Here is a 24,024-nt window from a genome sequence, read left to right as displayed (position 1 = left end):
GTCTGCTCACATGGAAGTAGATTATACACATATAATAGACATCTATTACATTGATCCATATCCAGTGTGCAACCCATGAGATTCCCCAGATCTTTTCCAATTATACCAAATTAATTATATCAAATGACTCATCACAATCCCTTTTTATTGCTTAAGATATGGGCCCGGGAAAGTATCAGGCTAGTTCTCCTTCAGTGGCAAGATGCCTAGATATAAAACTTGGGAGCTCTTTACAGCCATGTGGAAATAGCTGGTGTACTAGGGAGAGATGACAGAAGGGAGCTGACCCAGAAAGTAGAGCAAAAGCAAGGATGGCAACAAACTTCTGGCAGAATTTACGGACCTGGATCTTGTTACTTCTGAAGTCTCTACTGTTTCTATGCTCTTCCTGCTGTTGGTTGTTTCATTCCTCCTTGGATTCAATGCACTATCCTCATAGTCTTCAATTAATTCTCTCCTTCATTGAACATATTGCCTAACATAAAACTGTAACTGTATAGGAAGTCTAACAACTTATATTCTCCTTACATTATTGAGAACTTTTTATATCTGGGATCAGCTGTCAAGAAGGGCATTGCTTTCATGTCCGGTGCACCAACTTATCTACACCACCCTCCAAATTTCATTAATGAGTCTGAGAAGCTGGGTCAGGCACTGGCTGCTTCCAACAGCTCAGGCAGCATGCCAGAGAGGGGAGCCAAAAGCACAAAGAACACCTAGCTCCAATTCTGTGGCCAACTGTTCAGAAAGGTGGACATGGGCATTCTTTGACCACACATGTGACTCTCTTCCCTGCTTGTACAAAAGGAAAATAGCAAAGGTGTCCAAGAAACAGATCTGGGTGAGCAGTAATGAGCATTTTGCTTTACTTCAATTCCCTTAAATGAAGCCAAGCTACAAACTAGATGCTGAACTATTTTTGATCTGTTTATAAAGACAGAGCATGTTCTTTTGCAAAATGGTACATTTAGTTCAAAATGTTTAGTAGTAATGGGGTTAATTTCTCATGCTAAACAATTATAACAAGCTCAATTTCGTGATAATCATTTTGGTCATTAATGATAGTTTCATTTGATGGCAACAAATTTCCTGGAGTTAAAAGTTATGTTTCTTGGTTTTTGTCAAAAAGGGCAAGCCAATGTTTTCTATTGTGTTCGTGTTTGCTAATTGTTGATGGTTGGCTAGTTATCCTAGAAAACATAAACACAGTTATAACCAGAAGATCCCTCAGAAACATTCTGAGACAATACCGAGCTTGAGCAACTTTTCTTATTCCTCCAAGTACTCAGGCCTACCCTGCAGACCAACTTCCCTTCACATCTGCTGCCCCTATCACTCCTTCCAGCCTATTTCACAATTATATTTCACAATGCATACTGAGAATTTTTTCTTTTTATAATCTTAAAATTTTCATTATTACCTTTTGTATTTTTCCCTCACCAAAAAAGGATCCTATATAAAGTCATGTGCCCTCCCTTTATACGAAACATTATACATTTTGTTATGACAATACATGTCTTTTGAATACAGTATTTTAATTATATTTCATTATGGTGTCATCTTTGTATCCAAATCTTTGTTCGAGTATTCAAGTTGTATATCAGCACTGTGCTACACTTATTTAAAAATTTTTGTTGAATTTATTGGGGTGACATTGGTTAATAAAATGATACAGGTTTCGCGTGTACAATTCTATAATACATTGTCTGTACTAGTATATTATATTGTGTGTTCACCACCTCAAGTCAAGTCTCCTTCCATCACCATTTATCCCCCACTCCCTTTACCATTTGGTAATCAACATACTGTTGTCAGTGTCTAATCTATGAATTTTGTTTGTTTGTTTTTTGTTTGTTTTTGCTTAAGCAGGTAGAAACTCTCTGCTTTTATATTTGGCTCTTCATATCTGAATTAAAACATTTTTCACTGTATAGTAAAGCAGTACCTATGCAATTTCTTGTGAAACTATAGTGATTTTTAACTCTGCTCACCTAAGAATATTACACTCACCTGTGATTTCCAGGAGCTACACTGACTGACTATATTTAAATAGTAGCCAAAATTCATCAGTTTTTTACCAATTCTCTGAATTCACATAAGTTTGTAACAATGAACAAAATCTTAAGTCATTAGCATTTACCCTTTTTAGTTTGCTATTCTACATAATATCAAAGTTGTGATTGGTTTCTCAATGTTGTGAGATTGATGCTGCCAATAACACAATTATAGATAGGCATGTGAAAGAGAAGGGACATGTTTTGAAAAAATAAAACATGAGAGAGGATGAGTATTCAGAGTTCATGGGACAACAATTACTTGCTAAACTCTCCAGAGAAGAGGTTGAGGACAGATGGCATCCCTATAGTCTTTGGATTCGCTTTATAGGATGCCGTGCTGGGGGAAAGCGCTAAATACTTTTCCTCGTTTGAAGTTACTTGTGGCACCAGCTGTTCAATCAAAAAGTGAGGCGTTCTGAATTGGTTATTACTAATATTTTGATAGCCTTAAAGTGCAAATAAAAATGGCACATCTGATGTAACTGCAATAACACACATACTACAGATTTTTTATTTAAAGATGAATAGTAACTGGAGCTAAGAAGCAACTTAAAAGCTGTTGTGATGATCTAGGTAAGAAGTCAAGAGAACCTGGGCTGATGTGGTGGCTAAAAACAACATGGAAAATAGGTGGGTAAGCATGATAATGTAAAAGAAAAATCAATAGGACATAAAATAAATGAATATAACTGCTAAGGTAAATATGATTAGCAGGTGTCACACCTTCATTCTTGAGAAACTGATGATATAAAAAAGTTGAGAGGAAAATATTTGTTTGTGTTATTGTTTTTGCTGTCATTATCTTTATTTATGAATATGGGCAGGAAAAAAAAGAGAAGAGGTAAAGCATAAAGAAGGGAATCTAAAAAATCTATCCCATTAACCAAAGGAAGGCTAGAAAAGCTCAGCCCACCATCTGACTCAACAAGCAGCTGGTCATTTGATGGAGCCTTTGGAGAAAAGCATTTTTTTAAAAAATAATAATTACTTGAGATAAATCAAAGTCTCAGCCTTGCACAAATGTAAATTCTAAATTATTACTGTATCTGTGGCAATAAAAAACCTCCAGTGAAAAATTAAAAGCAAGACTGATTCAGCTTGAAATCCCTAGACTCAAGGGGAAACAAATGCAAAATTGTTCCATAGGATCCAAAGGATTCCGAGAGAAATTCATCAACAATAATGAGCTACACAAGGAAATAAAACACTGTAGAGACAGCAGCTTCAACAACACAACTGGAATCCAAAAATGTGAGATTACAGGACAGTCTGAAAAATATTAAATAATAAGTAGCTTAAAACAATTAAAGAGACAAAAGAAATAAAAACAAAATTGAAGGAAACACACCATGAAAAATAGATACACATTTGGAAAAGAACCATAAAAATATTTTTTTAAATATATGCACTGAAATATAATTAAATATGAATGCTATTTGTCTTCCTAAAATTTGGGAACATGAGAATTTTATTTGTCCAGATTTTAATTGAGGCATGCAGGAAAGTTTGAATACATTTTTTCCTCCCTAAAAATTTCCCTATAGCATTAGAGTATAAAGAATCCACTGATTTTGTAACTACATTCAAAATAATATCACATTTACAAAAAAAACAAAACAAAAAACTACCATTATAACTTCTAAAATCCAAAGAACTTTCTAAGTGCTAAAGTTGTAAGAATTCAGAAAATGTCTCAAATAAATTTGGTGGTGTGGTTCAATTCCATATTGTGCTTTCATGCTGTATGTTTTCACTTTAAGGACAAACTTGAGAGAGAGAGAAACAGAAAGAGACAGAAAGAGTATGAATGGGATCCACAGAGTCTTATTTCTTTGTCTTGGGATCATGAGGCATACAGGAATAAGTGCGGTTTATTTACAGACCGATCATAAGAGTCTGTAAATATAATACTTGAAGCTTCTTAGCTCCAGTGACTAGAACCACCTCCCTCTCTTTTCCTTCTTTCAATTCTTCCTTACATATTAGTTTTAACATTTACCTTTCAGAACTTCCACTCTGATCTGCCCCCCCAAGAGCCACAAAACATAAACTGAACCCTGTTTTTGTATATAAGGCAGGCTTTTAGATATTAAAAGAGTGCTATCATTCATGTCACCCCTAAATCTTTTTTTTCTTCAGTTAAATAACCCTGATTAATAATACCACATCTTTAATAAAAAAAAAAAGTCTTTGTTTCCCAACAATGATTATGGAAAAATACAGTCAGCCACAAAAGCATAATTGCTAGGAAAAGCATTAAATGGAAGGTAGATATGAACTAGGTCATAGTGCATCATTATTTTTAAACCACTCAATTATAAGTAGGCATTAAATTATAATAGTTCAGAATTAATATATAGCAAATGTCACATTCCTACCCAAACTCCCACACACACACACCAAAAAAAAAAAAAAATAGAAAGGAAATCCAATTAGCTGAAATGGAAAGTAATGACAATAAATTTCCAAAGCATGCTCCTTTGAGTAAGAAGACTCCTTTGAGAAAGACCCTAGGGTTTAGTTTGTTTCCTGGTTTGTTGAAGACTGAATTATTCTTTAAGAAATTCTTTAAGAAGAAGAAAAGGCTAGCATGTAAGCTACAGGAAGGTTTGGTTTGGCTAGGCCATGGGCGCGTCTGGGCTTGTTTATAGGACCTAAGGGTTGGGCTCCTACGGCTCCCAGGGCTCTTGGGCCTGAGGAGTTTCCTGGGGAAGAGCCCTTCCAAAGGAAGAGCTGGTGGGGAGTTGAGCTGGAGCTAAGTCTGAGTCCTAAGTCTCAGGGCTGCAAGAAAAGAACAAAATAAACAAACAATAATTACTTGCTAAATTCTCCAAAGACGTTGAGGGCAGATGGCATCCCTATAGTCTTTGGATTCTCCATTATAGGGTGCTGTGCTGGGGGAAGGCAATAGGTATTTTCCTCATTTGAAGTTCTTGTGGCACCAGCTGTTCACTCAAGAAGTGAGGTCTGACCTCGAAAAATACTATTTGCTTTAAATATGACTCTTAAATCTTGGAGGAAAAGGCAAAGAAGGTAAAGAAAGGTTACACTAGTACCAAAAAGACCACAGTGAATAGGAGTTAAAAATATGAGAATTGAAACTCAGGGAGGTGTCAGAGAAATGGAATAATGTGTTCTTTTTTGATTAAACCAAATACAAAGACACCTAGTTGTAGAGATGTGGACACCAGTCCTGTCCATACTCTTGGTAAGTGCTGTGTTTTCTCCTGGTCACCAGTCTCTCCTCCAGGCCTATCAATGGCTTCAGCCAAGTTCTTGTTCAAGATGAACAAACTTCATCAGCTCCCAAAGAAGCTTCAGATCCTTCTCATAGACTGTGCCTTGCCCCACACCTGGCCAATCCAACTTGCTTTTATAATGCTTTAATTTCTTTTTCATGGTCATAAAAAAAAAAAATACAATGAGCTTCTTTAAGGAAAATATCTCACACATATACATTCAAAATTTATTCCCAGTCCCTACAAGAAGACTGTATCTTATGAAAACATTGATTCCTTTACATGCATAAATAAATGAATGAAGGAAGGAATAAGTAAATAAGAAAACACTACTAAGACACATGTCAGGAAATAGATAACTTTACTTTCATGAACTTTCAGACTGAATCAGGCAAACAGAACTGTAGGTTTCCATGTCTGCCACGGCTTAATGTATGGCTTTGGGAAAACCTTGTAATTTCTCCATACTTCAGTTTCTCACTCTATAAAAGGAGTATATGGCTTGAAACTTAATTCCCTCACAGCAATAAGAGTTTTGATTCAACATTTATAAAACGCTTTTTAGCTTCCCCGATTAATAGGCAAAATATTGTGGTAGTTGTAGAATAATACACTTTCCAAAAAGGATAAAGGTAACTGTTCAAATCTGATGTAAAATAATACCTTACTTGAGAAAATAAATACCAGTCACATTTATTACTTCTCCATTCCATTCGCTAAGTAATAAAAATTACTTGTAACAGAAAAAGTAGTAAATTAATATTCATGCCAGCTGAAGTGTTATCATCAGAGGCTTACCTACGTTTGGGGGAGGAGACTTGTTTTGTTTTTCCAGGCTGCCCCCCATGTTTATATGGTGAGGTCAGGAATGCTGGCCATGGTTTTGAGGGCCTCTAGCGTATTCGTTGGTTTCTGGCATTCTAATGCACTCTAGTCTTATAACCATAAAAGTACTCTTGAGTGCTTCTGGAAATATATAACAAATCCTTAATCAATTTAAGAGTGTTTTAACTGCATACATGAAATTTCTTGGGAGGAATATGTTAGCTATTCTACACACATACAGTACTTAAGTTAGCAAGAGAGTTCCTTCTCAAAGGCACAGAGCCGTTTCCCCATAGTAATATAATTTTCAGTTTTATGTGCATAAGTCCTATTGAATCCCTTAGAATAACAGGAAATTCTGCAGGGGAAAAAAAGCCCACAAAAATTGATAGCCATATTTATCCAATGTTGAAGAAATAAGTTAGCTATTTTGAGTTGGATTACTCTTTTAAGGCACTAGATAACCATTAAAGTTAACCAGAATCTCAATTAACCAAAAGCTTTAAAAACTGAATATTCAGAAGACAGAATTTTCTACATATAAGACTCTAACAATAAAGCCAACTGATTAATATACTTCATTTTAAACTTTATGCATCATGTTATCTTAGCCAGGACTTGAGTAGTAATTTTCTGGATTTTGATATATCAACTTTAATTTTCACATTAAACAGGCTATAACACTTAACAGATTTACAAATTATTACATTCATAAGCCAATGTGATATTTTGATATATAGTAATGCTTATCAACACATTCAGAATGGAATAATCTCATTTATAATATAAAGTTTTTACCTTTCATCTATATGTTAAAAACTGATGGTAATATATGTAAGGTACTTAGCTAGAACTGTGCCAGGCTCACATTTAGCTCTTAATAGAATAATAATAAACAATCCTTATAAATTTTGATCTGCAACATCAGAGTTAGAGGCATGTCTCGTAATAATTCTTATAAATATTTCGTGGGGCTAGGTGAAAACATCTTAAATATGATACACACTGATTTTTCTACCTACTAATTAGTTTAAAAAGTATAAATATATATAATATAATCACTCATATAACTGAGTAGTAATAATTCTTAAGTAAGATATTAACTATATGTAACAGATTTGTTATCAATGTGGTTAACAGAATTATTAGTGCTTATCAGTGAACTAGTCTAATTAGTGTATGCATCTCAAGGAATTTACCACTATAGCACCGTCTTATGAACCAGAGCACAAATACTCACAATGCTCAATTAAGCAGAAAATGTTGCCCTTAGCTTTTATAAGAAAGATGCACATATCATCATAGAGATGTAAGGTGTTATAACCTTTATGAAAGTATTTTGGTACCATCTTTGCAATATGCATGTACTATTTCCCCTATTGATTCTACCCCCATCGTTTTATCTACAGAAATATTGTGCAGATGTACAGAGAGATATATAAAAATCATTTCTGCACCACTCTTTGTAATAGAAAAACCTGGAAGCAACCTCAATAAATAACAAGGTGAGAACAGTTAAATTATAAAACATAAGCATATTAAATAGAAATACCCAAAGCTGTATGTACTAATACAGAAAAAAAGTGTTCAAAATACAGCAAACTAAAAGCAAAGTTCAAGACAGCTGATGAAACATTTGGAGTTAAAAATGTAAAATAAAGATAAATTACACCCTCTTATAGTGCTTACATTTACACCTGAGTAGCAAAAAAAAAAAATGTCTGAGAGGAAACGTACTGAAAAACAACAATTTATCCTGATTTGTGGAATGTGGAAGAGATGAATAAAGTGGGGACATCCACTTTTTACTTCACATATTTGCTTTTTTTTTTTTTTTACTTTTTTTAGTAAAGTATAACATGCACACAGTAAAATATGCAAATCACAAGTAGACATCTGATGAATTTATATTAAATGAACCCCTATATGTCACCACAATCAGATCAATATTAAGGGCATTATCAGCATTCCAGAAGCCTCTTTCTTCCTGGTCCCATCTCTACCCCTGGTAATCCCTATCACACCTTTTTTAGAATTTTATGAACTTTCTGGATTACTTTTGTTTGGAAAAATGATTTTTAAAAAACTTTGCTTCAGCAGCATAAACATCCCTCTTTTGAATATCAAATACACTAAGTAGTTCATTCAAAGAAATCAATTCAAAATATACACCGAGCATTTTCAATGTCTTTCCTGTGGGAAGGCAGGGATTCCTTATAACAACTCCGCAAGGCAGGTACTACCATTACTTCACTCTGGAACCATGGCTTTCAGCAGGTCAGTAAATAACTTCCCCCAAGGTTGCACTCTGATGTGATGAGTGGTGGCAGGGCCTGGATACCCACAAAGGTAGTCTGATTCCAGTATTTGCAACTACTTGCCAGGCATGAACAAAGGAAAATAAGGGCAAGATGTAAAGTTGAGAGAGAGCTTAGGGTGCCTCCAGCAGCAGTTCTCTTTCTGGCTTCCTTTCGACTTAATGTTTCTACATCAGTATCTGCCTGCAAAAGGGAGAGTTAGGCTCAGTTCCTCTTTTGGTCTGAATCTCTGATAAATAATGTGACCTACTATACTACAGAGCAAATATGCTTCATCATGGTGTATGAAATCATGTACTGCATTCAGAAATGACTCATACAAGGAAATAAAACCACAATTTTTGAAACTATTGGAAACAATAATTTTAATTTAATGTTATTTTTGGACATGGGAGGGATTTCTTTCCCCTTAAATAAGCAAGTTTGTGGTTTTGAAGGGTCTTGCTCATCTTTTTTTGTGGAAAATGCCTAAAAACAAACCACTAGAAACTAAACTTTTTCCTTCCTCAGTTGTGCCTGAAAAAAGACCTAATTTCTCTCACCAAAAAGCCACATATAATTTTACCATACACATCTGGGATTTTGGGTGCCCATATTTTGAAACACTGATAAAAAAAAAAATACAGAACATGCTTCCTCTCAGATGACGTCTTTCATTCTGAGGGTTAAAAATTCTTCAAAATAACATGAACTTTATCTCAGCAGAAAGCGACTGAAGGGGTCAAAATCTGTTTCTGGAGAAAACTGGAAGCAGGAACCTCAATTAGAATGTCTTAATTTCAGTGTATTCAAAATGCCCATACATCTTTACTTCTGTTAGAAAATCAGTAACATTGATCCAAATGAAGCCTTAAGTAAGTTGGAATAGGAACTAATAAATCTGCTTCCATGAACATTAGCAAACAGACTCAGTTTCCAAATGTAAACAGGATTCCTTTTTTGTAGTTATCCGTCTGTGGATGCATGTCCTTTGAAGACATGCACGGATTACTGAATTTTACTGCAGTTACTGAATTTCCATCAATATCTGCAGGCATTGGGGCTAGCGAGGGAAGACATGAGCTCTCCCCTCAGTGAGTTCATACTCTCTCTAGAAGTCAGACTCACATATAATTAACCCAAGAACAATGTGCTGTTATATTAACAGCCCGAAGAAGGTGCTATGGTATTACAGAGAGGGAAGAATAAATTCTGCCTGAGCCTTCAGGAAGGCTTCCCAGAAGAGGTGACATTTGAACTAAGGCTTGAAAGATGAGTAGATTTTTTTTATCCAGGTAGATAGCGAACGAATACAAGGCAAGTAGGTTAAGGCAGGGGCAGTGTAGAACTTCATGAGACTCTCCCAGGGAGAGGAAAGGAAGTATCTAATTGTGCTTTATGCCACAGAGCATTCATAAAAAATAGTTAAGTCTTACATTAGGTCCACTGTAGAAAGAATCAACCTGAGAAAGCAGATATGTGACTTGAATTCTCTGGGGGCCAAAGGAGGTCTCTGATTTATGAAACCAAGAAGTGTTCATTTGGAAAAACAAAACCTCTGGTTTGCTGCCTATTCTCCAGTGACTATGGGGCTACCAGGCTTCCCGATCAATGTCAGGCATAAAGTGCCTGGATGGACTTGAGGTTTGCTAGCCCTTCTTGTACTTCCTGTCAGTGCACAGAGCAGAACTCTCCTCCATTGTCTGAAAACTCATGATTTAAGCTCCTGACTTACAACCCCCTCCCAAGTCCCCTGGAATGGCCCCTATCTGTCATTGGGTTGCCCAGCACCCACTTCATCTTTCTGCTAACAAGTAGCTGTGTCAGGTCCTTCTCTTCTTAGAAAACAGAAAGACATTTTGGTCACATACAGTGTGCTATATTTGCAGCCACTTTGCCCCCTTAAAAGTACACTTCAAAAATTAAAGCATAAATCAAAGGTGAGGTGAGAGAGAGAGAGAGTTTGTTATGAGGTACCTCTTCCCTGCATCAATTAGTAAATGATATGAAATCCCCAAGTTAATCTGACTGCTTCACAGTAACATGATTACCTGCTTAATACAATTAAAGTAAAACCACTAAATTACACAATACATATGTGTGGAATTTCAAGTATCTTTCAGTTACCAGTGGGATTTAAAAAAAATGTTCTACTGTTTAGAACTCGTATGGATATTAGTCTAATCATATATTTATAATATTGTTTCATATTTCAAAGTAATTTTCACATTCAACCCAAAATTCTTGTAGGAAAAGTTATCCTCTCATTTTATGTTAACATTATATGTTCCCAATTTGCTCCTTTCAGTAATTTTGAAACATCTTTCATTTACACGTAAACCAGGCAGATATCAGAGCTAGTACTCAGACTTGAGTCACATTTACTTACAGTCAACTGCACATCAACTCATAGATAAATGTATATATCAAGATTAAACCTATAGATTTCGAACATACATATGGATTTGGTAATTCACTAAAGAAGCTTTTACATGCAATATTTTCATTTTTACTTTCTCCAGATTGTACCAATGTTATTAAACTCAAGATCCTGAAATTATGGTACTAACTGAAAGCTAAACAATACTCTGTTTGAAAATTCATTGTTATATTAAATGAACAAATGACTTCATTCATAAGTATTTTACTCTTAGGCAGTTGTGATTATAGGTAACTTTACTCCTTCTGACACTACAGACTGAATAAAGTACAAGTTTCTTACAATTGAATATTTATCTACTGAAAAGGCCAAGTAATTATCATTATTAAAAATGATCCAAAAGTATATATTAACAAGTAACAGTAAAAATAACAGAAAGACTAGACATATAATTGATTCAATAAATATCTACTTCCTATATACACTTCCAGGTACTTTGCTCTCCCCATTTATATATTATTTCCTGAAAAGAAAAATATGCTGAAGATCACCATCTGTGTAAAGTTTATCTGTAAATTCCCTCTGCATAAAGTTAATCTATCAACATAGACCAATGAGAGTTGTTTGACCCTGGGATGAAGATATGATTATCTACACTTGACTGAAAATAGAACAATCCTCTCATGTAGATCTCTGGGAATCTTTTGACAATATCAAGTGATGTTAAGCTCTACTTTGGTTATGGGTTCTGAACTGTGGGCAATTTTGTTTCCACAGAACATCTGGCAATGTCTGGAGACACGGTCATTTCTCGGGGGAGGGTGCTACTGGCATCTAGTGGGCAGAGATTAGGGATGCTACTAAACATCCTACAATGTACAGGACAGTCATATACACCCAAGGAAGATTTATCCAGCTCAAAATGTTAATCATCAGAGTTTGAGAAATCCTGGTCAGAATATATTGAGGATCCAGGCACAACATCAATATTATTATCCTATTTTTTTCACAGATGCAGCTGGCAGCAATTCCAGGTAAGGAGTAAAAAATGGGACCTTGATAATTGACATTTTAACTTTCCCTTCTCCCTCAGCCCCACACTACTGTATAGTCATTACATCTGAATCCAAGGACCAGTGACAAGTTCTAGAAACAGAGGTGCTAATAACTTCTTAGTGTCTCTAGAAACATAAAAATCATAGCAATATTTAAAGTTATCTTTTGAAAAGTTTATACTGAGTGCATCAATCCCAGGTCAACTGAAAATTATACAAATTCCTATAACTGGTAACTTCAGGCTAAAAATAAAGCAATTGAGAAAACAAATATTGGTTATAAAATAACAGCACCATTATAGAATGTTCTTATAATTGTTTAGATAGTTAAGTAACCACATAGATCAAAATCCTAAAAAGTCTAGATTACAATATGCAGAAGTATTTGTTATAAGAAATATTGTGCAACATAAGTGGCCAAAGCTAAGTCTTACATACGTCTAATGTCTTCTCTTAGGGCTCCAAATACAGCTTCAGATTTGCCAGGATCACCCCTGAATACCAAATTTGTATTTGGAACACTGGGGACTAAAATTATGGTCCCCAGTCTAAGTCTCCAAAAGGACTTTCAGCTCTAAAAATCTCTAGAATATTTTGGTAAATCTAGTTGAGGATATACAATCATAATGGCTAAAACCTGTATCAGACACAATTCTAAATACATACATTTACATTTTGAATTCTCCTAAGAACCCAATGTGTATTTTCATGAGAAACTGAAGCAAAACCAGTTTAAGTAACATGCTTATCATTACAGAGTTGTGTCAGATATGGAGCTCCAACCAAGCAGTATGGCTCCATATTCTTAGTCCTTAACCATTATGCTATAAAAATAAATGGGATATTCAGATTTCAAGTGCTATAAAATACCCATATCTCCATATGGGAGATTTTCAGGATCCTTGGCTTATCTACTAGATCAGTGACTTCCCAATGTTCATGTGGGATATAAATGGATTTCTACATCAATGCACACATATGTATAAGTTGGGCCTGGATTCAGAGCTGCAATTCTACTGAGTTAATGCCAGAAATTCCTGAGGTTGTTCTTAAGGTTGCTTGCCTTCCAATGGTCACAATTATTCCCACTATTCCCAATCTCATGGCAGAGAATGTCCAGTGCCACCATCTCTGCTCTCATCCCCATTTACTTTAGGCATCGTTAAACAAGGTCATTGGTGCCAATTCAATGCCAACAGGAATCCCCAATTTGGGGTGTAGTGAAGAAGGAAACTTTGTTCAGTGCAAATGGCTCAATTGTGCTATAGTACAGCTGTGGAGTAGTTCAACTGTTGTGCTAAAACTCAGTTATAAAACTGCATGGCTGTGGAACACATTGCTGAGAGGTAGCTCTGGGGCAAGGCCCCTCTCCAAAGCATACAGCTTCCCTCTACTCCAGTGAGACATCTTCAGTTTCTGGGAAGTGGGTGGAAGATAGGGAGTCAGTCTTCAGTCTTTGGTGGAAAGGGAAAGTGTGCTCTCAGAGCCAGAGCAGAACTGAGGTATATAGAAGTCCCTGCCCCTGGTCCCTGACAGGCCTATCCTCATACAAATGAGGACTCCAAATCCTCACTGATTTGTCAAAAAAAAAAAAAAAAAAAAAAAAAAAAAAAAAAAAAAAAAAAAAAAAAAAAAACACTGTCCTGATTGGTTAGAATGAGACACTGTGATTGGTTGGTAAAGAAGCTAATGAAGATATAATTGTACAGTTCTGGTTGGACAGGGAAAGTCTCTGTTGTGTTGCTTGAAATACAATTCTTAGAACTAACACCTTTGTAAGGGTTGTGGGGTTCGGGAAGGCAAGAACACAGTGCAGGCAGGCAGTTCAGTGCAAGAGTCAGGCAGCCCAGTGCAGGCTTCTCCCTGAAGAGCTACTTATGTGAGAGGCCCCTATTTAGAAAGGGCTTCTAGGCTCTGCACTTAAATTTGATCCCAGTTAGCCACAGGAGTCCTTTTTGTAGGTATCTTTTTTCCCAGGGTCAACGGCTTCCACTCAACAGGAATTTACTTACCCCTGCTTACTGGAGATATTGAAATGACAATATTGGTAATCACTTCAGTAAATTCTCAGTCTAGAGTAAGATTTGAACTCATGTAACCTGTTACATTTCAATGTGGCAAGTACTATGCTAAAGGTAGAAATAGCGAGCTTTGCAGTAAAGAGAACAGAAACATCCAATTCCGCCTCTGGAGTTCAGAACTTACCAGAGAAGGTAACATTTTGCATCTTGAGTCATGAAAAAGAATTAGGAAAGAAAGTTTCAGGGGCAGAGAAGAGCTGTCTTCCAGACAGAAAGAATCACATGCACAAAGAAAGAAATGGACGTGGCCAGGATGTATTTGAGAAATGCATATTCTGTACAGCTAGAGAATAGATTTCTTGTGAATGGGTGGTGAGAGATGAGAATGGCCACCTGAGCACTAAAGGTCCCTTTACTTTCTTTGACAATAATTTTGGAATTTGTCCTATAGACAAGAGGAAAGTTTTAAAAGAATTTTAAACCAAGGTAAAAATTGTGAACAAATGTGGTTGAACATCCTGGGGATAGGAAGAGGAGTCTTAGAAATTCACTATGTTATCCATTCCTTGCAAATGGTATATGCCAAGAAAAACTAAACCTTATTATAATAAGAAACTAAAAGTCCCAACGTCTTCAAAATTATGCAGGGGGGTGGGGGGAACTATTCATCTCACTTTAATTGTTGCATGTTTTCAGCAACACTGATAATGAAAAGGCATTTAAAAATCATTTATGTGTACCCAGAACTTTGTTAGGTATTTTCCTGAGTGAAGCCCAAAAACTAAAGTCAACAATTCAGGAAACAAAACAGACCTAAATTTTAAAACCTTCTTGGGTCAACTAAGCAAAATAAAACAGGATCATCTTAACACCTGGAAGTTCATGTGAAACATTTTGGAAGTACTGCTGTTCTTCACAGACTTATTGAGATTTGCATTCTTAAGTGACCTACTCAAAGCAAAGTCTGATATCTGTGTAAGAGTGAGATTACTGAAAACCTCCAAAAGGACATTTGAACATGGCTCACCAATCTTGTAATTAAATTTAGCTAGAATTACTAGTCATAATCACTCATTTGCATTAAATTTGGCTAGAATCACTAGAGTCATAATCATGAATATGCATTTGCCTTAAAATATAAAATTTTTAAATAAAAAGAATTAGCTAATTCAGAGATCTGTTGACTCCCCAAGTCATCATCACTTTCAACATACTGGACACACTGAGGTAGAAACATTCAGTCTCTTAGAACATTCAGGTGTTTTCAAATCCTTTAACACTGGGGAGTTCAGAATCAGAGGTGAAATGTAATGAATAGATAGTCCCTCTGGGTATATGCAGAGTTCCGTAAATTGTGTATATGACCTTGCAGAGAATAAGCTCTCCCAGTATGTGGTACACCTACTTGATTAGGGATAGAATTTCAAATTCAATGCTATTGATTTTGTGGCATACAAATGTAAATTTTTATGATTTCATTGTGGTCTCTCACAAGAAACATCACTTTCAGTTTAAAAAGAAAGGAGGAAAGAAAAACAGAAAAAGGAGCAACAATTCACATTAAAATTTAAGGTCAGTTCAATTTATGCCACTGCTGATGTTTCTTCATAAACTCTTTAAAGGAGGAAAAGATGCTCTAATAACACAAATCTTTGCGTGTACAAATTCTATGTGCCTCCGTCAGACCTATTACTCTATGTGGGAAACCTTTTAACTATTTTCATTTTCTCAGTACCAAACTGAAATAAAGTTACAGACCGGTTAATAAGAATATCCAAGTTATACTAGCATGGACAGCCATACCTTTTGCCTATGTCATTATACTGAAGATATTTTGTGGTATTTGAGAGATGTCTTTTGTTCTGTTTTATTTGTTTTTGTTTTGTTTTAGTTTTGTTTTGTTTTAGTGATGGCACACTAACATACTAGAGCAAGTACTCTGATCTGGCCACTTGCGTCAGAAGACTTGTTCACTTTTCCAGTGATATTTCACACACCGAAAAACCCTCACAGAGACTTTGGGAGACTGCGATGATCAGAAGGCAGAGTTGGTAAGTGATCTGAAGGCCACCACATCCTGAGCAGTGGATATTTCTAGTGAATATATCCAGAACAGTGGATATTTCTCTAGTGGGCAGCGAGTCAGTTTTCACTTGAATAAAAGGGTCTGTGGCTGAATAAATAAGTAAAAAAATCAAAACCACTGCTTCGGTGAAAAAAAAAAGACATTAACATTTTAAAACAAGATTAATAATGACAATACAAAAGTGTTTACCTAAAGAAAACCTTAAAACTGCAAAGTCTGATATCTGTGTAAGCTGAAAATATTTCCAAAATATGAATGATCCTATATAATTTAAACTTGCCTCTAGTAACTCATGATGCAGTCCTTATTAACTGGTTCAACATAAATGTGTAGATTTGAGAATCATAACCGGCATTCAGTCTTAAAACAAGCAAACAAAAAAAACTACCCTGTAAGACTGATTACTTCTAACCAATGGATAAGGCTTGAAAAGCAAAGGGAAAGTCTACATGTGAGTTAAACATTAAAAAATCTAGTAAGAAGTTCTTGATGTTTGGGAAGCATTCCAGAGTAAGTTTCCCCAAATTAAAGTCATTTGCCACCAATCTTCATGATTTTGGCTATTTCAGCCAAGCACTTGTTCACTGTTATTTAATATGTTTCTTTAAATAGGTGCTTTTTAAAATTATTTCTACTTCAATACTTTTTTGGCCTTGTCTTAATATTTTTCATGAAAGTATACACTTAAAATGAAATTTAACACATTTTTCTAATGTGCTTAGACATAAATACATAACTAATAATATAAAAATAAAATGTTTGTTTGAGTACCACCTAAAATGAACTCATATATGATTGGTAGGAGCAACTGCCTAGCACACTGCTTCCGGATAAGGGATCTGGGGTCAGACTACAGAATTGGGATCCTGGCTCCATTCCACTGCATGCCTTGGTCTCAGTTTTCTCATCTGTAAAATAGGAATAATTAAAGTACCTAATTTATGACATAGTTAAGTAGACTAGATTAGCTAACCCACATAAACACTTAGAAGTATTTTGCATGAAGTAAATCCTAAGTAAAAGTCAGCTATGATTTGATGATGAGGATGAGTGATGATAATGATGATTAAGCAGAAAAATTGCAACTATATAAAAACCAAACTGGCAATTTTTATTTTAAAATATACTTTAAGATATAAATATGTGTAAGAAAATATACTTCAGATATGAAATTTCAAAATGGCTATTTTATATTGGTTTAATAAAACTTCACTTTAAAAGTATTCCAAAGTGATCATAGCAATTTCAAGTTTACCTAAAAATTTCAATCTAAAAAAATGTGCCTGTGATGAAATAATATTAAAAAATCCTAACATGATAATACATCCTTTGCTCATACCTTAAAATATATTCACCACTGCACATAAATAAAAGCTTTAAAATGTGACTATTTTGTATTAAAATGTTTCATATGGGGGAAATTTAGAATTTCTGGCATTTTAATACGGTGTTTATTCTTCATCAGCCATGCACTGAAATCTCAGGGTGAGGAAAGGGCCAGACCAATGCTGAAAGGTTTCAAATATCAAACTGTACTATTATGTCAGTGCCCTAAGATCAATTAGCACCTTTCAATGACAGAAAAGGTTACCATGAGACTCAGAGGTTCGCTCTCTAAAACTGTTTTAAACACCATATAAATGTGGTTTTGATAACTTAAAATGGTTTCTATTTTTAAATTAATCTGTTTCATCTCTTTTTCTGAAAGAGGGAAAAGAGTTGAGGAAATAAGAAAAGTGCTATTCATTTTCAGTACCTCTCTCCTAGTAAAAACATGGATGGGGTCATGATAAGAACCACCAAACTTTCAAGAGCAAAATGGTGTATCAGGAACACTTATTACATTAATGTGCAGGGCCACATGTAATGCTAGGTGACAGTAATGTTTACAAAGTCTTCAAACTCAAAAGCAATCGAACTTGCTTGTTCTGCTTTTGAATATGTGATTCTTCCACTTGAGTTCAAGCTCAATGACACCAAGTTTGGCTCCATGTACAATTTAATGAATATTCAGTGCCCTCCACATTAAAACACATCTAACTGCAAAATGCAGTATTACATATTACTGTAATTAAATACACATTGCATCTCACCCATTTCTAGAACAAATGCCTGAAAGAGCATGTCATTTCTTAGTTCACTGGGGAAAATTCACAAGAGAAGCAGGTACACTGCAACTTCATCCCATTCCTCCTTGGTGTTGATTTCATTCACCTAGTAACCATTGTAATTAAATCCCCAACTGTATTTCTGAATACAGTTAGTTTAAGATACTCTGCAGGGAGACACATTATATGAGTTTAGAATATGTAAAAATAATATCCATTTGTAAAAGAAACTGTCATGATTATATTCTCAGTGAAAAAAATAACAAGGCATTTGGTAGTTTGTTTAGCTCTTCAATGAGAGGATTCGAAACGTCTTCTACTTTTGATAGCACGCTTTTCTGTTTGTTTCTTAAATGAGTGATCTGAAATATTTACAACCAGACAGTACCTAATTTTAGGTTTTAAGTGCTTTAACAGCTCCATGAAATATGATCAGCAGCTGCAATACAGAACTATGGTGAATAAACTCCTTATAAAGGGGGCCTGTTTTTACTGAATGTTCAGTGTTCCTGCATTTACCTCCGAGAAGGGGGGGGGGGGGAATGATAATGAAAAAACATAATAACTACTTGCACTCTTGAATTACTTAGCACTTCACTAAGTCTTGAAAAGGATTATCTCCCCTCTTCTTGAATTCTGCATAAAAAGTTCTATTGGGTGACATAAGTTTAATTTTATTACTTGAGGGTTAGTGAACTTTCCAACCTCCTAACTTTTCATAACAATAGTTATGTGGGTTTGTTTGTTTTTAACCATCCTAACTTTCTAAAACTTTTGAATAATTCAATTCCAATGCATAAATTTTTAAAAAATGAAATACCAAGCCACACAAATATATTTTTAGATATGGCATCAGCCATTTAGAGCTTGCAACAGAGATTGAAAACATGAAACTGGACACTCTACTTCTCGTAGCTATGTAAAATTTATTTACACCCCAAATCACAATATAAATAAAAAAAGGAAACTCTTAGATATGGAGAACTCGTTTTTCTTTTTATTTTAACTCAAAGAGGTTTTTTAAAAGAAAAAAATTATAGCAAAATGAAAAACTCATCTTGCAGTCTCCCCTCAAAAAGAAACTTTTATGCACACAAATTTTTCAACTACCTTCTACAAATCCTCTAGAATTCAGTATCTGTATTTTTAATAAGAATAATAATTGTTCTTGAACCAATTTTTATACAAACCTTGCGTATTTTTAATTTTTAAAATTGAACATATTTTTAAAAATACATATTAACTATTAATATATACATAAAACTTTTCATTTTGTACAGGAGAAATTAAGTTTCTAATATGCAATAAAATACTAATAAAAATAATCAAGGTTTTTTTATTTTGTTTATAAAACTTCTAATTATGATGGCCTTAAAACGCTGAAGCATATTACTTTCAGGAATTTGATAAAGGAAAACAGGCTTTTTGAAAACCACATTAATTTTAGACCCTCACTTGTAATGAAAGACAAGGCTACAGCCCTTCATAATAATAAAAAGGGAACAGTTTCCAGATAATCTAATTATGTTACTTTGAAAGCTGTCACTGTCAAAGATTTTTACTATCTTGTGCAGTCATTTCTAAAGGTTGGTTTAACTCTGAATGACTTACAACTTTTTAATCAGGTGGAACAAACTATTTTTATGGTTTATAATAACAATAAAATTGGATGCAGTTATATCTGAGTTTGGTATTGTTGCCATAAAAATTAGACTCTGGCAGTCTAGCCCCACACAGAACAATTTGTCTCTTGTTACTACCGCTACCTATTTCTTGAGAGAGTTCTTTTTTAAAATACACAACTGCCTCTGAATGCAGTCCTAAAACGCACCATACCACGTATCAAGTATTTTGTTTAAGTATTCTTCCCCTCCACGCCCCTTCCTACTTTTTGGTTGTTGGACTTATTAGAAACTGTCCCGAAATATTTTAAAATAAAATAAAACAAAACAATGTTTCTGCTTAGGAAGCTCCACCCGGAAGGAAAGGGGTCCAATCCTGGTCCTGAGGCGGTTTTAAAAACCCAACAAAGACGACCCAACAAAGAAAAACACCGTCGTCAACTTGCAATACTGTCAGTCACCTACGCCTACAGGAAACTTCAGAAGCTGCTGACGGGGAGCCCGCGGCTGTTAAAACGCTCCCGAGACTCCCCACCTCAATCCCGCAGGAGCCCGCCCTGAAACCGACAAGCGCCCGAGGGTGCAAGAAGTGGCTGCTGATGGGAAGAGGAACAAAATGCCATGTTCGAGAAGATACGTTTCGCTCCGCCAGTTACGTTGATCCCAGGGTGCCAAGCCAAAAGGGGTAAGGGAGAAAGAAAACTGTTAAGTATGAGCTCTTAATGTGAAACCCAACCTGTTGGTTCTCCTAGGTATCAGATTTTGGAAGTGTCTGTAATGACAGCCAGGAAAGCAAATTAATGGCCAACAGCCCACTGGGTTTGAACACGAGACTCCTATTACCTCCTCGCAGATCAAGTACACAACACACACGCACACGGAGGTGCTCCACGTGGAACCGCTCCGAAACCCTAACACACGCCCCTTCCTCCTCCGCACCTGGGCAGAGAGGGCCTGCGGACCCGCACCTTCCCCCGCTGCCTCCCGTTAGGGTTCAGCAAGGACTGCGGCTCCGTAGTGCAGGGGAGAGGGGAGGAAAGACCGTCTTCAAACAGCACCCCCTCCCCACACACACACACTCACCCAAAGCACAAGCCCCCCCAGTCTTCGAGGGAAGGGGGCAGAGGGGTGGTGGTGAGGGCAGATGCCGCTACCCCAACTAGGGAAGAGACAAAAATTTCGCCGCCACTCTCTCTGCCCGGGGACTGGGTCGGAAAATTCCCTAATAGCTCCAAGCTGTTACGAATAACGTGTACAAAGAAAGAAACATCCTTAAAGCGCTACTAAACGAAAGTTCTGGCTGCTGCGTGGCACCGAAGAAAACCATCACGCACATGGTCCGCTTCCAAATCCCGCTCAACGATGCCGAAACGGGGAGCCGGTTCCAGTCCCACCGTCACCCCCAACCACCAGGCTCGGAAACGAGAGGAAAACCTGCTCCCCCAGCCAGGTCCCTTCGCTTGGAGAAGGTAGAACCCCTCCACGGCATCCGCGTCCCGAGCCAATGAACGCGACTCCTCTGACGGGCGCCTCTCATTTCACGGACCCTGGCGAACTGCGGGAGCTGTGGCGGCCGCGCCGCACAAACACGGTTCGGGAGGGATGGCCGCGGTTTCCCAGCCCGGTTCGCGCCTGGCCATTAGAGCGCAAGCACGGCGCGTACACCGGCGCCCAGCATCGAGAAAACCCCCGGCGCCCGGGGCCTGCCCGGGACCTGGGTCAGCATCCTCGCGCCACGCTTATCTAGGGGGTCAGGGCGAAGTAATAAAAGTCTCAGCCAGGATGGAGGGGAGACCCAGAGCGCGTCTCTGCGAGGCAGGGCGGGGTGCAGGTAGGGAGCGGCGCGCTGGGCTCTGCACGGGCTCCAACGCGCCCGCCAGCGGCAGGAAGGCTCAGCCTGGCCTTGCGGGGCGCGGGGCTGACTGCAGCACGAATGGAACTCCGAAGCCCGAGCGGCCAGGGCCCTCCGGGGTGCGGCACTCAGCCTCGGAGCGCCCGCAGGGACCCTGATGCCTGCGGGGACCCTGGCGCCCGCGCGGTCCCGCTCCGCGCTCTCTGTCCCCAGCGCCCCGCGCACTTTCCCCGGTAGAGTTTACGGGCCCCTTCAACCTGAAGCCCAGCGGGCGAGCCCCAGGACGGGGGTCGAAAGAAGGGGCACTCACCTCCTGCCGCCCTGATCGCCTCGGGATCCTGAAGTTCAAGTGTCTGTCCCAGCGGCGGGTCCGTCGGTCCGTATTTAGGTATTTATTGTCGTTCTTTCCAATGTCGAAGTTTCCCCTTCGCGCTGTGCCTCTGCTGAAAACAGGACATCCCCTTCGGTCACCCCCCTCCAACAAATAGCGTACACAAGTGGGGGAGAGACGGGGCGGGGGACCAGCCGGCTCTGAGGGGGAGGGGGGAAGGAGAGGAGCCAAAACTCTGGACTGACGACAAGGAGGGGAAAAAGTAGAAGAAAAGAAAGAGACCAGGCGCGCCCAGCCACCGCAGCCGTCGCTCCCCAGCGTTTCCCAAAGCTCTGTCCCCCTCTGAAAGGGGAGCGACGACTTCACGTGGACAGACTCGAAGTTTTGCGCGGAAGCCGAGCGCGGCGGAGCGTGCGCCGTGCCGCTGGCGGCCTCGCACTTGCGCGCGGGGTGGGGGGCGGGGGACTCCGCCGCCCGCGCCCGCGGCCACTGGAGGCTGCAGGAGGCCCGGAGGCAGGCTGCGCGGGCCAGCGGTGCGAGGAGAACTGCCTCTTTTTTATTCGATCTCGGGTGACGATTGCCTGTTGTCATCGTTTGCGGTCCTGCGTGGGAACCGCTCGGGACCCTGGGCGTCCCCGGTGGCGCCGCGGTAATCCCCACGCTCTCAGCGCCGTCCCTACCCCGCCCCCAACTGTCCAGGCACCGGCCTCTGCGACCTCCAGGTGGAGGGAAGGGACCCGCCACCGCACTCCCCTGCCCGGACCAGGGAACTGCTGTCTGTCCCCACCTGCTTCTGCGGGGCCGTCCCCGAATCGCCTCTAATTCTGCCAATGCCCTGTCCCTGGTGTAGGCCACTGCGGACGTCCTGATGGACTCCTTTCCACTTACCCAAGGGTGGAGACAGAGGGGCTTCGCCTACCTGCAACAACGTGAAATAAAAATGAACCCACGCCTGACTGGGGAGCTTTCACTGAAGGGGAGAAATACCCTTTTTCGTGAAGATGTGTGCTAGGAACCAGTGAGCAGTCTGGGGATAGGCTGTGCTGGGAAGGGCCTGGGCCCTTTCCAGCGCTGGGCGCAGGTATAGGCATCCCTCCCAGACGCCCAAAGGTCAGGCAGCGACGACTGACTTCCAAGGCAGCGTCAGAGCTGCCCCAGGCACATTGCTGAAGTGACATTTCATGCCTAAGCCTTCTCTGCGCATGTATTATGCACCCACATAGGATTGCACATGTGTTTATCGCAGCCAGGGCCTGCAGCAAAGTGGACAATAAACAATACATACCTTTTGCGTCCATGTAATCACCTCCTCCTAAAACCTATTGTCTATTTCTGGAGCATCTTCTTTGTCACATCAATTATGTGTTTTTGTGTATTGAGAACTTACTGAGTGGCCATCAGTCTTTATACTGGCCACTTGTACTGTGAGTTCATTTAATTTCACAACTCTACAATGATTATTTAAACCGGTGTAAGAGCTAAGTAAACTGAGGCCCAAAGAAACCTAAATAACTTTCCCAAGGACAAACCCAGTGGTCTCTAACCACACAGCCTATAATTCAACAAGCAGCCTCCCCCACCACACACACACACACACACACACACACACACACACACACACACACACACTGCCTTAGATGTGGCTTGAAAAATTACAAGTTAATTGGTATGCATTACTCCCATTCAAAAAATATTTAGTTGTAATACGTTGTCAACTAAGTTATATTCTGTAAAAAGTTCAGGAAAAGATTTCCCCTCCACTTCAGCTTGGTTTTATGCAACTAATACGGATACTGTCAAACTCAAAAGCAAAAACAATATTTGTACTTTGTAGTTACAATTTATTTTTTAATTAGTGGGGCGTTATCTAAAATTATTAACAGGCGATGCCAAAGGTAAGGTTGTAAATTTAAACTGATAAAGGTATTTATTGCTTATCTCACGACTTACTGGGGGTCCTTCCCTGCAGATTAATTGGGGAGCGAGGAGGTGGGGTTAGTCACTTGCCAAGTATAATGTTCCCTTTCCTGGTTCTCAAGGAAGAAAGGGTCTGATGGTAGATTTGGTGCAAAGAGGATTTGGAGCATGGTCTAGACTAGAGAACATTCTGGCCTAAACAAGATGCCAGTTAATATACACTTAACACAGCAA

The 24,024-nt window shown here is 38.5% G+C and overlaps 1 protein-coding gene across 3 annotated transcripts in view; it reads right to left on the bottom strand.

The window, feature by feature from the left end:
- EYA4 (EYA transcriptional coactivator and phosphatase 4) overlaps window positions 1–22,213 on the bottom strand; it is a 227,065-nt gene extending 204,852 nt beyond the window's left edge. For all 3 annotated transcript variants that reach the window (XM_036318349.1, XM_036318351.1, XM_036318350.1), the window contains exon 1: window positions 21,853–22,213. The gene's annotated coding sequence lies outside the window, so the exon portion shown is untranslated. The remainder of the gene's footprint in view (window positions 1–21,852) is intronic.
- Window positions 22,214–24,024: the final 1,811 nt, after the last annotated feature.

This window comes from Myotis myotis, unplaced genomic scaffold, assembly GCF_014108235.1.
Source record: "Myotis myotis isolate mMyoMyo1 unplaced genomic scaffold, mMyoMyo1.p scaffold_m19_p_7, whole genome shotgun sequence".
In the NCBI taxonomy this organism is placed as follows: Eukaryota; Metazoa; Chordata; class Mammalia; order Chiroptera; family Vespertilionidae; genus Myotis; species Myotis myotis.
This window is presented reverse-complemented; position numbering and strand designations above follow the sequence as displayed.